The sequence below is a fragment of the Rhea americana genome, unplaced genomic scaffold (genome assembly GCF_003343005.1).
Source record: "Rhea americana isolate MKP2758 unplaced genomic scaffold, rheAme1 scaffold_286, whole genome shotgun sequence".
In the NCBI taxonomy this organism is placed as follows: Eukaryota; Metazoa; Chordata; class Aves; order Rheiformes; family Rheidae; genus Rhea; species Rhea americana.
Window position 1 is genome coordinate 725,530 of NW_028186408.1, and position 13,311 is coordinate 738,840.

General features: G+C 39.2%; 1 long non-coding RNA gene across 1 annotated transcript in view; it reads right to left on the reverse strand.

Annotated features, from left to right (window-relative positions):
• LOC146593658 (uncharacterized) overlaps positions 1-13,311 on the reverse strand; it is a 68,202-nt gene that overhangs the window by 32,171 nt on the left and 22,720 nt on the right. Inside the window, exons 3-4 of the long non-coding RNA XR_014896343.1 lie at positions 11,610-11,670; positions 10,261-10,297 (exon numbers count right to left, since the gene is read on the reverse strand). This is a non-coding gene — a long non-coding RNA (uncharacterized LOC146593658). The remainder of the gene's footprint in view (positions 1-10,260; positions 10,298-11,609; positions 11,671-13,311) is intronic.

Here is a 13,311-nt window from a genome sequence, read left to right on the forward strand (position 1 = left end):
GTCAAACAGAGCACATGCTCCTCAGTTCTTATCTACGCTTCCTAAGAAGCTGCTTGCCTGTGAGAGTTAGAATTGGTAACCTGTACCCTGCCCTCCAAATGAGTTTGCTGCTGTGAGGTTCTGCCAAAGTGTGGGTAATTGTCTTGGAGGAAAACCAGAGATTTAAAGGTATCATAAATTACAATTTTTGCTTTCCCAGAGGCTGTATCTTAGCAGTAGGTAAAATGTCATTCACCCATTCAGCAGTGGATGACATTGTAAAAGCCTTCTCCTTCCTGTATATGATTAGTTAGAGCACTAAAGGGAAAAATATACCTAATTTCAGGAGACAGTGTTAAGCTGTTCAGACCGCACCTAGCCTTCCAGGCCCTGAGATCCTGTACCTCCAAAGAAAGCTCTTCTAGGAACCCAAAACAGAAGTCTGAACTCCTACCTACTTTTCTCCACTTTTTTCTCCTTCTCTCCTATCCTAACAGTCCTAAATGGCTGATGGTTTGAATAATGTATTACTTTCCTGAATTCAGATAATGAAGTATGTGGTCTAAACATAGCTCCTAATCCCATTTCTGGGGTTTTAGGCAGACTGCTCTCTAGCACCATCTTGAGTGCTGTATTCATGCCTCCAAGCAACACAGCTTCCACTGCTTCCCAAACCACATATGTAAAATTTTGCCATATTTGCTTATAGTGAGGAGTATGTTATTTCGGGAGTAGCCCATCTGAATATGGTAAAGGGATCAAAACATGACCATATAATGTAGGTCCACATTAGGTAGTGATAAATATAAATACAAAATACCTGTCCTCAGACTTCTATCACATGGAAAGTGTTATTTAAATCAAATGTTTATCTATGGCATATCTTAAGTTAAAACTAAAGGCAATTACCCTTAGAGAGCACTATTTTTGGACAATTTTTTAACACACTCAGCATTTTTTTAACATTTAACATTTTTAAAAGAAAATTCAGTGAACAGGCTTGTCAAGTTGCCTTGATGTTGCAGTACCAGAAGTTTTGTGATTATTGTTACAGATGAATTCTCCATCTGCACATAGCTAAGTAATTCTGCACTTCTGGATTCATTTCATCACTGACTTTAGTTTTAATTATTTCATCAAATTAATTATAACTGCAACAGAGCCTAATGGCCATAACCAGGTCCAATTGTGTAAGTCACTGATTAGAAATGTATTCACATCACTGTCTCTTTGATTCTAATTAATGACAAGGTGCACCACAGGCTTAACGCAGTCAGGCTAGTTTGGAGAAGAGAGAATAGGGCAACCAAAGTTGAAGCATGCTCAGCTAGCTTATTGTCTCAGCTGTATAAAATAATTCACAGTTCTTGCTTCTACCACCTGCAGACCTTATCCATAAATAGGTCACCATAATAGGCTGGAGCCAGGGACAATTAAACATGGAAAGTTGTGAGAAAACAAAAGCRTGTTCCTCCAGGATTTCTTGTTTTGGACCTAACATCTCTGCTAGTTCTACGGAAAGATAAAGTGCATGATAAGATTGAAGATCTACATTCTGATTGGCACAGAACTATAAGCAAGCTAAAGAAGTTACACTCTTTGTGACATGCTAGAGCTCCCAWTAGGACACTTCACTACATGGGCAGATGTGGTTTTAAATTATTTTTATGAACTTACAACTTTAACCTCATTAAAACAGTGATGAATGATGTCTGCATGTCCAGAGCCTCTGTGGTGACTTCAGCAACTAAGGTTGACTGGGCATGGATCTTACTGCTGTGATATCTGAATGCCTCCTCCAGAGAGTCCTGGATGCAGTCCTGGAAGCATCATCACACTGGAGGAAAGTTGCCAGCAGGAAGAATTATGGAGATCTGCATGCTGTCGCTAACTAGCTTAGACAGTTTTGTAAAAAAACACAACCCCCTTTTCATGAATCAAGGGAGTAGAATCCAATGGAGACAATTATCAAGACCTTTGGGTGGGGGAAAGGGTCAAAAGACTAAATGTGTGGCTGAAAGCTGGCCCTTGAATTTGATCCTTGCACCTGTCTGCTCCAGAGACAACTGGAACAAGCTGCATGGAAGAACAGGTATACCTTTTTGATAAATTTCATTTTTTCCAGGTAAGAGTTAAGAGTCCGTAGAAGGTGACGGGATGACTGCCTCTCCAGCTGACGCAAATGGAGATGTTACTTTGTTCCCTCCTGTCTTGTCTCTGTGTGATAATAAGCTTGGAAGAGCATTTGGCATACACAGCTCAAGACAGATACTGATTTCTAAAAATACACCTGAGTTTTTTCCTGAGCATCTAATAAACATCTTCTCTGGGAGGTCAGAGACTAGAGAAAGTTTGTTCGTTCTCTTTAGAGTTACAATAAACTTGACCCCGGAGATCAAGATGATTCCGGTAGATTTCTCCTTTCATCATAGACCTATGCTGTCAGACAAGACACCGTGCCTAAATGTGGCTCATTTTGAATTACTTTTACTGGGATTATAAAGGTGACACAGCAAAATTGCTTGGTTCTAGATACATATCAGATGGACTGTGGTTTTCACATTACCATTAAACTGGAGTGCTAGGACCTGTGGGAAGTGGAACAGCTACAGGTTTATGTGAATTGTGCCACTGCTCTTTGCTATATAGAAAGTTCAGATTCTTTGCAGTTTGCAATTAGAACTTTCTGCAACAAGTCGTAGAGTTTATCTTTTAACTTTGATATGTACACACAAAGCACTGGATCTTGCAAGGAAGAAATCCTAAACTGGCTGTGGATAAATAGTGTAGAGTAGGATTCACAAGTTCTTCTCTTTGGAGGTTTAATTTAGACACACTGTCATCAGTCAGGGTTGTGATGCTTACAGAGTCCAACAGAAACACAGGAAACAACAGTGATTCTAACAGCAGACTGTTCCAAACAGCAAGCAGCTGCCTGCCCCACGGTGTTGGTAAGGCACTGGGGAGGGCATGTGTGTGTCTGCCCAAAGAGCAGGACAAGAAGCTTGAAGTGGTAATGCTTTGTTTGCAGATGGGCCCTGGTCTGCATCTCAGTGCTTGGCTCTTTTCCCATCTCTGCTCCTAGGACAATTTGTATATTTTCAGCACTGGCTGTTCCTCCTCCCACACACCCTCTTCACAAGTGTGGAAGAACAGACTGTAATATGTTGGTCAACGTGGTCTCCTGGTACGTGAGAGTAGAGGTTGGACCTGCTCAGGAGGAGGAGAAGAGATTTAAACCATATCTCCTATGTTCTCAGAAATACTTGATCACAGATCTGCTGTATAAAAGGACAATAAAAGCAGTACCTCCTTCTCCAGCTATAGGTTTGAATCAAAGTGGTTTTGGTCAGGCTACGCTGGGCATCTGCCGAGCATGTTCACTAGACTGGGTACTTCAAAAGAAACTGGTCCTTGGCCTTAAATATATGAAATGCAGCTAAAAGAGTCTTATAAGAACACAAGCACTTTCTTGGTCAAGTACACAGTGTTCACCCTCTTAATTTCAAAGTTACTGCTCTTTAAAATATTCCAAAGTCATTTAAAAAAGGGAAGAGACTAAAGAACTCTTAACATACACTAACGGATCTTGATGATGGCATATAGATGATGGGAAAAGAAAAAGTACTGTGATTTCAAATGCATTTAGAACATGCTATATTTATATACTATGTAAAGCTAGTGAAGCCCTTCATCCTTTCAAAAAAAAAGATCTGGGAGCCTGACCTCATGTTACATATGAATTATCCATGCAAATCCAGGGGATGACACAGGTCATGACACATGGACAGTGAAATTAGCTAAGGGTACAGGCTGACTGTCAATGTGATTCTTGCTTCCTCTTCTATGTTTGCTATACTTGTTTCCTGCCACGTGCATAATTTTCTCCCTGGTGGACTGGTACAGACAATGAAACACTGTCAGTTGCAGACACTGCACTGAGGCTTAGCATATGGCAGATATTTGAGTCACGATATTAATGGTATTGCCAATTTTAATATTAATGAGATAACTTGACTGAGAATAATGGGCAGGACAAGCAGGACATCAGGAGTGTGAGTCCTTCCAAGCCATTTCCAGTGCCACTGTGTCTATGCCTTTGTCTCCCAAGGGAATTGCTTTTCAAGCCAAGTAGTAGTTCAGCCTCTCTCTGGACCACAAAGTCACTGGTCCCTGATAAGCAGATGTTCCAAATGCAACACTGTGCCTCAGAAGAGATGGGAAGAGAGCAGAGAGAGCTGCTGTCTTCATCACATTCACTTGCACATCCTGGTTGTTATCACTTACTAGGAACATTTTGTACTTCTGCAAAATGTCTCAGGGCAGTCCTAAGACTGCCTAATTCCTTCTTCAGACTAAAGTCTAAATCCTCTCTTTCAGATTTTCATAGCACTTTACCTCGATATTGTTCAGATAAAAATGATGTGGAAGACAGTAGAAAATTCAGAAAATAGATTGCTGGAGTGCCAGGAAGTAGAGTATTGGCTTGTAATATCAGCACCTTCAGAAAAGGAATGGAGATGCAGGATCTCATGAAATCAAAACGGTGTTTGGAAGAAAAATCTCAGAAATGAAACAAGAGAATGAGGTAGCCAGAGTGCTCCCATTCACAACAAAGTTCAGACTGCACCAGAAGGATTACTTGGCTATTAACAGAGTGAGAAGCTCATCTTGTCTTTCTGATGATGGTCAATCTGTGGCTATGGAGAACCTGTAACTGCTGGTTTAGAGCTTTTTTAAGCACACATCATCTTCAACAAACTGCAGAAACATGTCTCCATTCTATCCTTGGTGTGTTTCATTCAAGAGTGCTTGCGATATATATGCTCAGAAAAGAAATGATGTCCAATGTGGTGAAGAAGGAATACAACATTTTAGCCTCTATGCTAAGCACAGTAAAGCAATAAAAGCAGTTTCTCTGCTTCCTCACCTGGTCTGATTCAGACTGAACAAGCTACTTGCAGCCTATCTGTAATGAGCTTCACAGAGAAAATAAACTAAATGAAATAAAATGAAAGGCCTGAATGTATTGTAGACTATTAATTTGAATGGATGGTCCTCTAGGATTTGAGGCATTATGGCAGTCTCAGATGTGTGACTGTTACCCATTTACTTAATGTGGCACTGCATGACTTCATGAAACTCTTCATTCCTCTGATCGGCAAAGCTTTTCTTATATGGCTAGGGAATTGATTGCTGGTGTTGTCAACAGTGTTTAAACCAGATTTAAACAGTCATTAAAAACAGAGGTAGTTCAATAATATACTACTTTCAATCAGGGTTAGGTGRAATTCTCATTGTTTTCCATTTTGTGTGTGAACAGAAGAAACGTTGATGTTTTTTCATGAGAGACTACTGGAAGCTGTATTGGAGAAAGTCAGCTCTTTGGACAGAATAATGCAACAGCTTCTCTACATCGTTCCCCTCCAGGAGAAAGAAAGGCCTCAGCATTACACTGCATCTTTTCCCCTTGCCTTTGCAAAAGAGAAAATTCTATGAAAGACTTGGCTAAGTTGGAAACTAATGGTTTTTCACACTGAATATGATTAAGAGCCTTTCTTGGTTAAAATTTCTTACTCTGTTCTACTCCGTCTCTTATTCTCATTTCTAAACCAAGTATTAATCCTTAGCTTCCTCTTCTACATGACTAGAAAGAATTTTGAGATTTTGAAATGATAAACTGTAAGTGATTGCAAAGTGTCTTTGTACTCCCAAAGCTATACTAAACATATTTATTTGATAGTACTTGTTAAGTGGTATATTGTGTTAAGTGCTCACTGATCAAATATTAAATATACACTGCAAGTGTCAAGATGAACCTGTGTGAATGAAGGTGTGACTTAAATCTGTTCTTCCAAATAGGAGTCGCATTACACTTTACCATGTAGGACTGCTAAATCTCTCTGCTTGGTAATAAGAACTATGCAACATTTCACATGCACATTAAGAAAATAGCATTGTTTCATGCTCTTTTAGCACTTTTACACAAAATATGTTGTAAATGGTGAAATGTGGTTAAATTCACATTTAACTGCTATTTTAATTATTTGGCCTTCCATTAATTGCTCACTGCAGATCGATTCATATTTAATTCTACCTGGATGAACTTAATAATTAGCAACACAGACTGAATCCTGGAAAGAAATCCCACTAGAGGGATAGAGGAGCTGCTGGTTGTATCGGATATCAGACTGGGAATCTATTCCTGACTGGACCAGAAATTACTAGACTATTTTATATTCACTAAAAAAAGAAAAGTACTTCCAGCCTGTCCCACATTCCATTCCCACATTCCACTCATGCCATTTAGCCCTTACCTTAATGTTTTTTTTTCAAAGTAAATTTATCTTTGATATAACTCCATCAAAATTATTGCCTGAACGCCAATCCTGGTTCAGTCTTGAGCCTGAAGTCAAGGGAGTTTTGATGGGCAGAAATTTGATTCTGCTAMGCTAACAAATACTGCCCATGTCAATTTTAAATAGAGAGGATTTACCAGCTAGTAAATCCCAAAGCATCTAAAAGCTGCTGTGGGCTCCACTGAATTTGCCTAAGTGAGATTTCTTTGTGAGCAGACTAACTGCAGAATTTTCTAAGCCTCACAAAAACATGTCATTTCTTATACCAACATTATATAGAAACTTTTGACACTAGACATCAACTTCTTTTGCTTTTCCCCCCATACTGCAGCAAAAATGCTGTTTAAAATGATGTAGGCAGTCACTTCATGAGTCATTGGTTTATCTCAGTATCTTTGAAGCATGGACATGATCAAAGAAATTAACATGTTTTTCAAAACTGAAAAACCAAAGACCTTTATCAATCTCTAGTGATGTCAGGCAAGATGATATAATATTGCTCATTTCAGTCAATTTATAAGTATTCAGTTACGGGCACTTCACCAGTAGTAGGATATTATGATTTCGTCTCATAAAGGCTCACTTTTCTCACTTGGGTTTCCAGGCAGCAGCTAAGTTCTGCCGAAATCACATACTTATTCTAGACCCACACTGCTTCAAGGACTGAATTTGATTCACATGTTATAACAGAACTCTGCTTTCTCCCTCACATCCAAAGGGAGGTGACAGTTCTGAAACAGACTTGGCATCTATAAGCTGCAATTGCTACATACATTGACAGATCTCCAAAAGACAAAAGTGCCCAAGGTGATGAGTACTTCAGCAAACATAGCTACTTCATTTTTGTCTAAATGGGAAAGATGAACCTTTTAAAGTTTCATCATGTAACAGTCAATTCATTGTCATTCATATCTTTTATTTCTTCTGTTGTCAATCTGTTAAGCACTTGAGAACCCTGAACGCCAGAATTTAGTGGTACTGGAAGTGATGTAGTCTTGCAGACAGCTAAATTATTACATTAGGTAAGTCCAAACAAAAAACACTGTGTAACCAGTATTCTGAAAAAGTCAAAGTCAGTCATGATTTATTGTGTAATCAAGCCCTGTTTACCTCATAAGTTCACTAAGCTCTATACCATTACATATCACTGACCTTGTAATTAAATAGCCTGCAGTTACTAGAGGGAGAAATGATTTAATAACCTTGCAACTTAAATTGGCTACAGAATGAGCATATTATGCCTGGCTTGATTGCTGATATGGCCTTTTTATACAGGAAAAGGGTCTGTTAACTCAGAGCCTGCTTTACCAATATTTTGGAGCTCCCCTTGTATCTACTGGGCAAATATCAAGCAGTCTGCCATGTCCAAGTGCTCAGGAAGTGCCAAATGCAAGATTCCTCTTCTCCCTTGGTTTGATGAAGTTTGATGTACAGATCTATGCTGTATGGAACTCCCTGTGCAAGACCAAGTTAAGATCCACTCTCCAGGTAACAACAGTTGATAGGATTAAGTGGCTCTAGCCCCCCAAAAGATGGATGTTAAGCTTTGTCTCTGAAAGGCAAAAACCTCCTGCTCTGTCATCAACAGTGGGGGCTCCAGCACTTTAAGCGGACWATTTAATTCTTTCTTGGGACTCCTGCAAAGAACTTCTTCCAAGTGAGGCACCTATCTCATATACAGACAGGAGACCAGAAATGCAAAATCTAGATGTCTTTAAGCAGCTCCCTGCAAGATCTTCTCTGTACTTAAGTCTATGCAGGGTCTTATACTGGTCTTTACCCAAGAGTCTTGGACAATCTTCAATATTTGGAAGATCTGGCAGACGATGAACCTGAGGTGATGGGCTTGTAGGCAGAAATGAGGAAGGTTGGACAGAATCCTTTATCCAGCAGAATTCTGTAAACATCTCACGCTTAGCTACATCATAGTTACTCCTGTCCAATTAAGAGGAGACACAGGCTTACATAACTGAAGTCGGGAAAGTAGGATGGGCTGAAGTCTCCAGCTTCTTGTCASAGAACCTTGTTAAAAAGCAGCTGGACCACCACTGGCAGAAGCAAACTTCAGCTGGAGACTTGAACCACTTAATTTAATCCATTTCAGCTGATCTACGTGACACACTCACAGATGCGGGTAGCATGAGCTTAACATTAGCACAGCAGTGTTTCTCAATTCACCATTACAGACTGTATTGACCAGGGGTATGCACCTTCAAGTAAAGAGAACTGCTACATGCCTTCTTTCCTCCTACGCAAATACATGCATATAGAATTATTTTGCTCAGTATCTGGCCCCATACAGAACTGAAAGTGATTCTAATGAAGATGAAGTTCCTGGGTTTTGATAAAAGCACAAGCAGTTGTAAAAGGTCAATAAGATTTACTCTGGTATTGGCTCAGAGATCATTTGTTATTCAAATGACAAAAAGATACAATGGCTATGAAGTGGAGTTAATGATCAATGGCACCACCTGTTTATCAGGTAATCCTTGGTATTTCCATAATTTCTCCATRCAATAAGATTTGAGCTCTGCTTACTCAACATGAGCAGGGGAGGCTCAGAAATAAACATAGATTATTGCTGAGGTCTTCCAAAAGGTATTTGAGAAACAGTTCATCAGCTTCCTGTTCCTGATGATGCATTTTTTCTCAAAATGCAGAAAAGTTGGGTCATATTTTTCAGTAACAGCCATAAAAATGTAAAATTCCATTAAAGTTTTAACTCTGCATTTTCCCTGATGGCCTCTGAATCATGCAGGCATTGAAATATAGGTCTAAAARGGATCTCAAAGAAATCTGACTTTTCCAGTTATATTTTATAGTTGCATATTCTAGTTACACTTCTATAAGCATTTTCTAGTCGAGGTACAGATCATCACAGAGCAAATTTAAAATTACTAACAAAAGGGTTGCTTTTATTAATGACCTTTTTACTGATCCCTTAGAAATCATTCCTAACACTGAATGGTCTGGTACCACAAGATGAAACACGCTGATGAAATTCAGGTATCTCTCTGCAATGCAGGATACAAAGACCACTTCTGGCCATTGCAGGAGTGCATTTCTAAAGTTCCATCATACTAGATTTCAGGTGCCCACATATAACATTTCAAATTTGATAGCAACTGGAAATGAGTACTAGTTTCTGAAGGAGCAGAAAAATCATCATTGGTCTGTAGCAAAGAATCTTGTGGAACTGCTTGTCTAACAGGATCTCACATCATTATTTCTGAGCCAAGAAAAGTGTTCATATCACAAACATCAAAGCTTCACTGAAGTGCAATCAAATTTAGCTTTTATCTTTAACACTTTCTTGAATTAAACTTGCATCCCAGGCACACTGGGCTTGCTGAATTCTAACTGCTTCCTAAAAAATAACTTTCAAAAATGATTTTGACTTCTCTTGTCACCATCTGAGAGTTTCAAAGCCTGTCAGAAGCATGAAGAGCCACTGTCTAGAACCACTATTTCCTAGTCTGTGGACAGAGAGCACAAAACTCAGGGACTTAAAGGCCTAACCTTGTTGCAGTTAAGCTCAATAAAAGACTGACTCTGACTTTAACTACTATTGGATTTCTGCCTTAATGAATCACTAAGAGTCAAAGAGCAATTCAGTGGGAGAGGCAGAAACAGAATACATCCGTCCCAATTCCCACACTCCATTCTAACCAAATGACCATGTGGCCTCCCAGCTCGGTGCTTTATAAAACTACGATAGCTGTAGTAGTTTGCATCTACAAGCCATTCTCTAACCACTTTTAAGAGCATCTTTGTCCATTCTTGGGCTCAGCCCAAAAGACCTGTGAGACGGGTGACAGAAGGGCTTAGAAGGAGATAGACTTTGTGTCTTACAGATTTCTCAGCAGCAATAGGGATAAAATGAATTGAGGAATTTTTACTCTAGTGCTATAGGTTCACTCACCTTCCCTTGGATTACACAGAGTATTCCAGCTGGGCAGCTGTGAAAAGAAAGCCACAAGTAGATCAAAGGAGTCATTTCTAAAGCCAGAACTATCCCTGGTCTCAGTCATACACCTCACTGGTCACATATGTACCTCTATTGTCCCATAAAGCATGATGCCCAATATTTGGACTACAGAAGGGCTTTAACTGTAATTTCTGTCCCAAAATGGCAGCTAAATACCCTCTACTTCTCACTTCATGCTGTTTACTTGTAAACAAAGCCATTAAGCACCTGAGAATAAGTCTATTGTTATTACAATCTCTTGGAAAGTTATTATAAATACACAAATTACAAAAAAGTCTTTGTTGTTACGTAACTAGTAGTATAACATGAGAATCACCTTCCTTGAACAATTGGTTTGTATGTCTGGGTGGTTTTTGTTGGTTTTTTTTTGTTTGGTTTTGTTTTTTAAATTTCCAAGTATCTTTGATGTGCTTCAAGCTTCATCCAAATGACTTAGGAATGACTGACAGGGGAACAGTTCCAAACTAAGTATTCTATGAACTTCTCTCACATTAATCAGATAATTCACTCAACCCTCTAAAAAAGGAACTCAATGACCTACTGTGCTCTGAACAATCCTTAAATACACACTTGGAACATGCACATCTCAGCACTACATTAGATCTCTAGTGGCTTCTGCGGTTAGCCAGGTAAAAGCTGTAGCTTTCCAGAACTGACTGCTGGCCACTAATCCACAGCCTTGGAACAGTAAAGGCTTAGATTCTAAGTAATAGCTTCCAGTTTCACTGGCGCCATCAGTGATGAGTCCAACTGACAGAACAAAAAAAGCCCTAACTATTCCTTTTGCTCACAGGCTTTGCAGACACAGTGGAGCTAACAGACAGTAACAGACCCTGGAAACTGTGTCATTGTCTATCTGCTAAGAACCTCCCATAAATGCTCCATGCGGGAATCAGAGCACAGAAACAAACAAACAAAAAACAAACAAACAAAAAAATCCAGATGTCTTCATCCTGCTGGTAATTCCAAGTGGCTAACTTTCTCATACGACTGTCCTTATGAGTGGGAAGAATTCCTTGCTTTGATCAATAAAACAACTGTCTTCCTTCTTCCAAATCCTTTTGAAACACTTTAGGAAAGCTTGCAAACCAACTATACCTAGCCTTGATTAGCTGCTGATGATCTACAACTATCAAAACCCTTGAAATATCATACTTATGACCAACTCAGCTGACCCAATTACTCCATCTTCTCACTTGCTCAGTCATTTCATACACCTACAAGATATCATTATAACTCTCTTGGGACTGACAATCTAAATTTTGCTTTTGTATAGTATTTACCATAATGGGATTCTGATCTTCAGTGTTGTTGCATTACAGAATTCAATTAACAGCCAGTAATCTGAAAGAGAAGATCAACAGTCTTATTGCAGGAAGAGTAACAAATGCTGAGCAAAATAAAGCCATTAGAAAATTGGTAGACCAAAGTAACTACTTAGAACAACAAAATTGTTTGAAAAAAGTCAGAATCAGTTCATTAGTAACATACACACATGTAATACATCCACATACACACAAGCACACAGAAACAATAGAGGTGAAGGGCGCAGTACTTTCACTAACCATTATTCAGTTCAGCCCACTCAGCTGACATGAATGATACCTGAAATTAAYTTTGTTAGTGGCATCAGCACCCTGCTCAGAACTCCTCTCTACATCTGATTTCAGGTTTCATCTCCCTTAAGAACAGCTGCTCCTGGGAGCTATGTGCTTTAAGGCACACATGCAGCTGACTTGCTCATGCGKGCCTGTCACTGGCTCCAATTCTCTTATCAGATCAATGAAGACAACTTGAAGGTCAATCATATTTGCACTGCATCCTTAAAGCAAGACCTGAGGTCACTTTACTGAACAATCTATACAAATTAATGGCTGGTGTTTACAGCAACTGAAAGCAACAACAAGAAGTAAAATTTTAAAAGTTGTTACAGAAACTTCTGCATTTCAAGAGGAAAATGTTCTACAGTCAGCTATGCAGGGCCAGTTCTGGAACTCTCCATGCTGTTTTTACTCAGTGCTTCTTTTCATTTGCGGCCTCACTGTTTTCTCTGATCCCTGATCACTGGGAACACATTACATATGTCAAATCTTCAGGAACTTCTGAGTCTTGCATCTTTGACACCTGACCAGACAGAAACTGGCAGATGGGATTTTCAAATGTGCTCTGTGTTGAATTTGAAAGAAGAAGTAAGTGTAAGCTGAGGACTGGAGATTTTAAAATCCAAACCAGTAYTTTTAAATACTCTATGCAAACATTAAATCTCTTATTTTCTCTTCTCTTGCTCCCAAATTTGCTCCCTTTCACGCCCAAATATGGATCCTCTATCATAGTTAGGATGTGTTAGCAGCAAGTGTAAAGAAACAGCATAAAAGAAACAAACTAGCACGTTATTCCCTTATTATTAGGGGAAATAGTAGTCTCTTACTTTCAAACCTCCAAATGACCTTGCAAGTTACTAGACAAAGTGAATCAGAATTGCTGCTCGAAAGCAAGCTGGGTGTCCACCATTTCTATCAAATCAAATCAAATTCCCTGAATCTCTTTTTTCCTCCATCATGACTTCAACTCCAGCTCAGAAGCAATACTCTGGCAAGTTTGCTTTGTCCAATGACTAATTCCCTGTTTGGAACTGAACAAGGATCTCCTGAGTGCTGTCATTACCAACTGTGATAAAACAGTCAGCTGGGCAGCTGTTGTTTTCCATACCTGGTGCCAAAGGGCTCTGTCTTGCTTCTTTTCATTAGGTGATATTATTTGGTTTGTGGCTGGAATAAGACACAAGACACAATGACATTCTTTCTGAAGATGACCACTTTCTTCCTAAATAATAGGGTTCCCATTTGAACAGAAAGCTATAGAAATTACCCTGCATAAACAGGTGGAAATAATTATAAAATAAAGAAACATTTCAGAGAATCCACTGAGATCTTTAATTCCAAACTGCCTCTATTCCAGAAGGAACAAACTGTGAGTTAGGCTGAC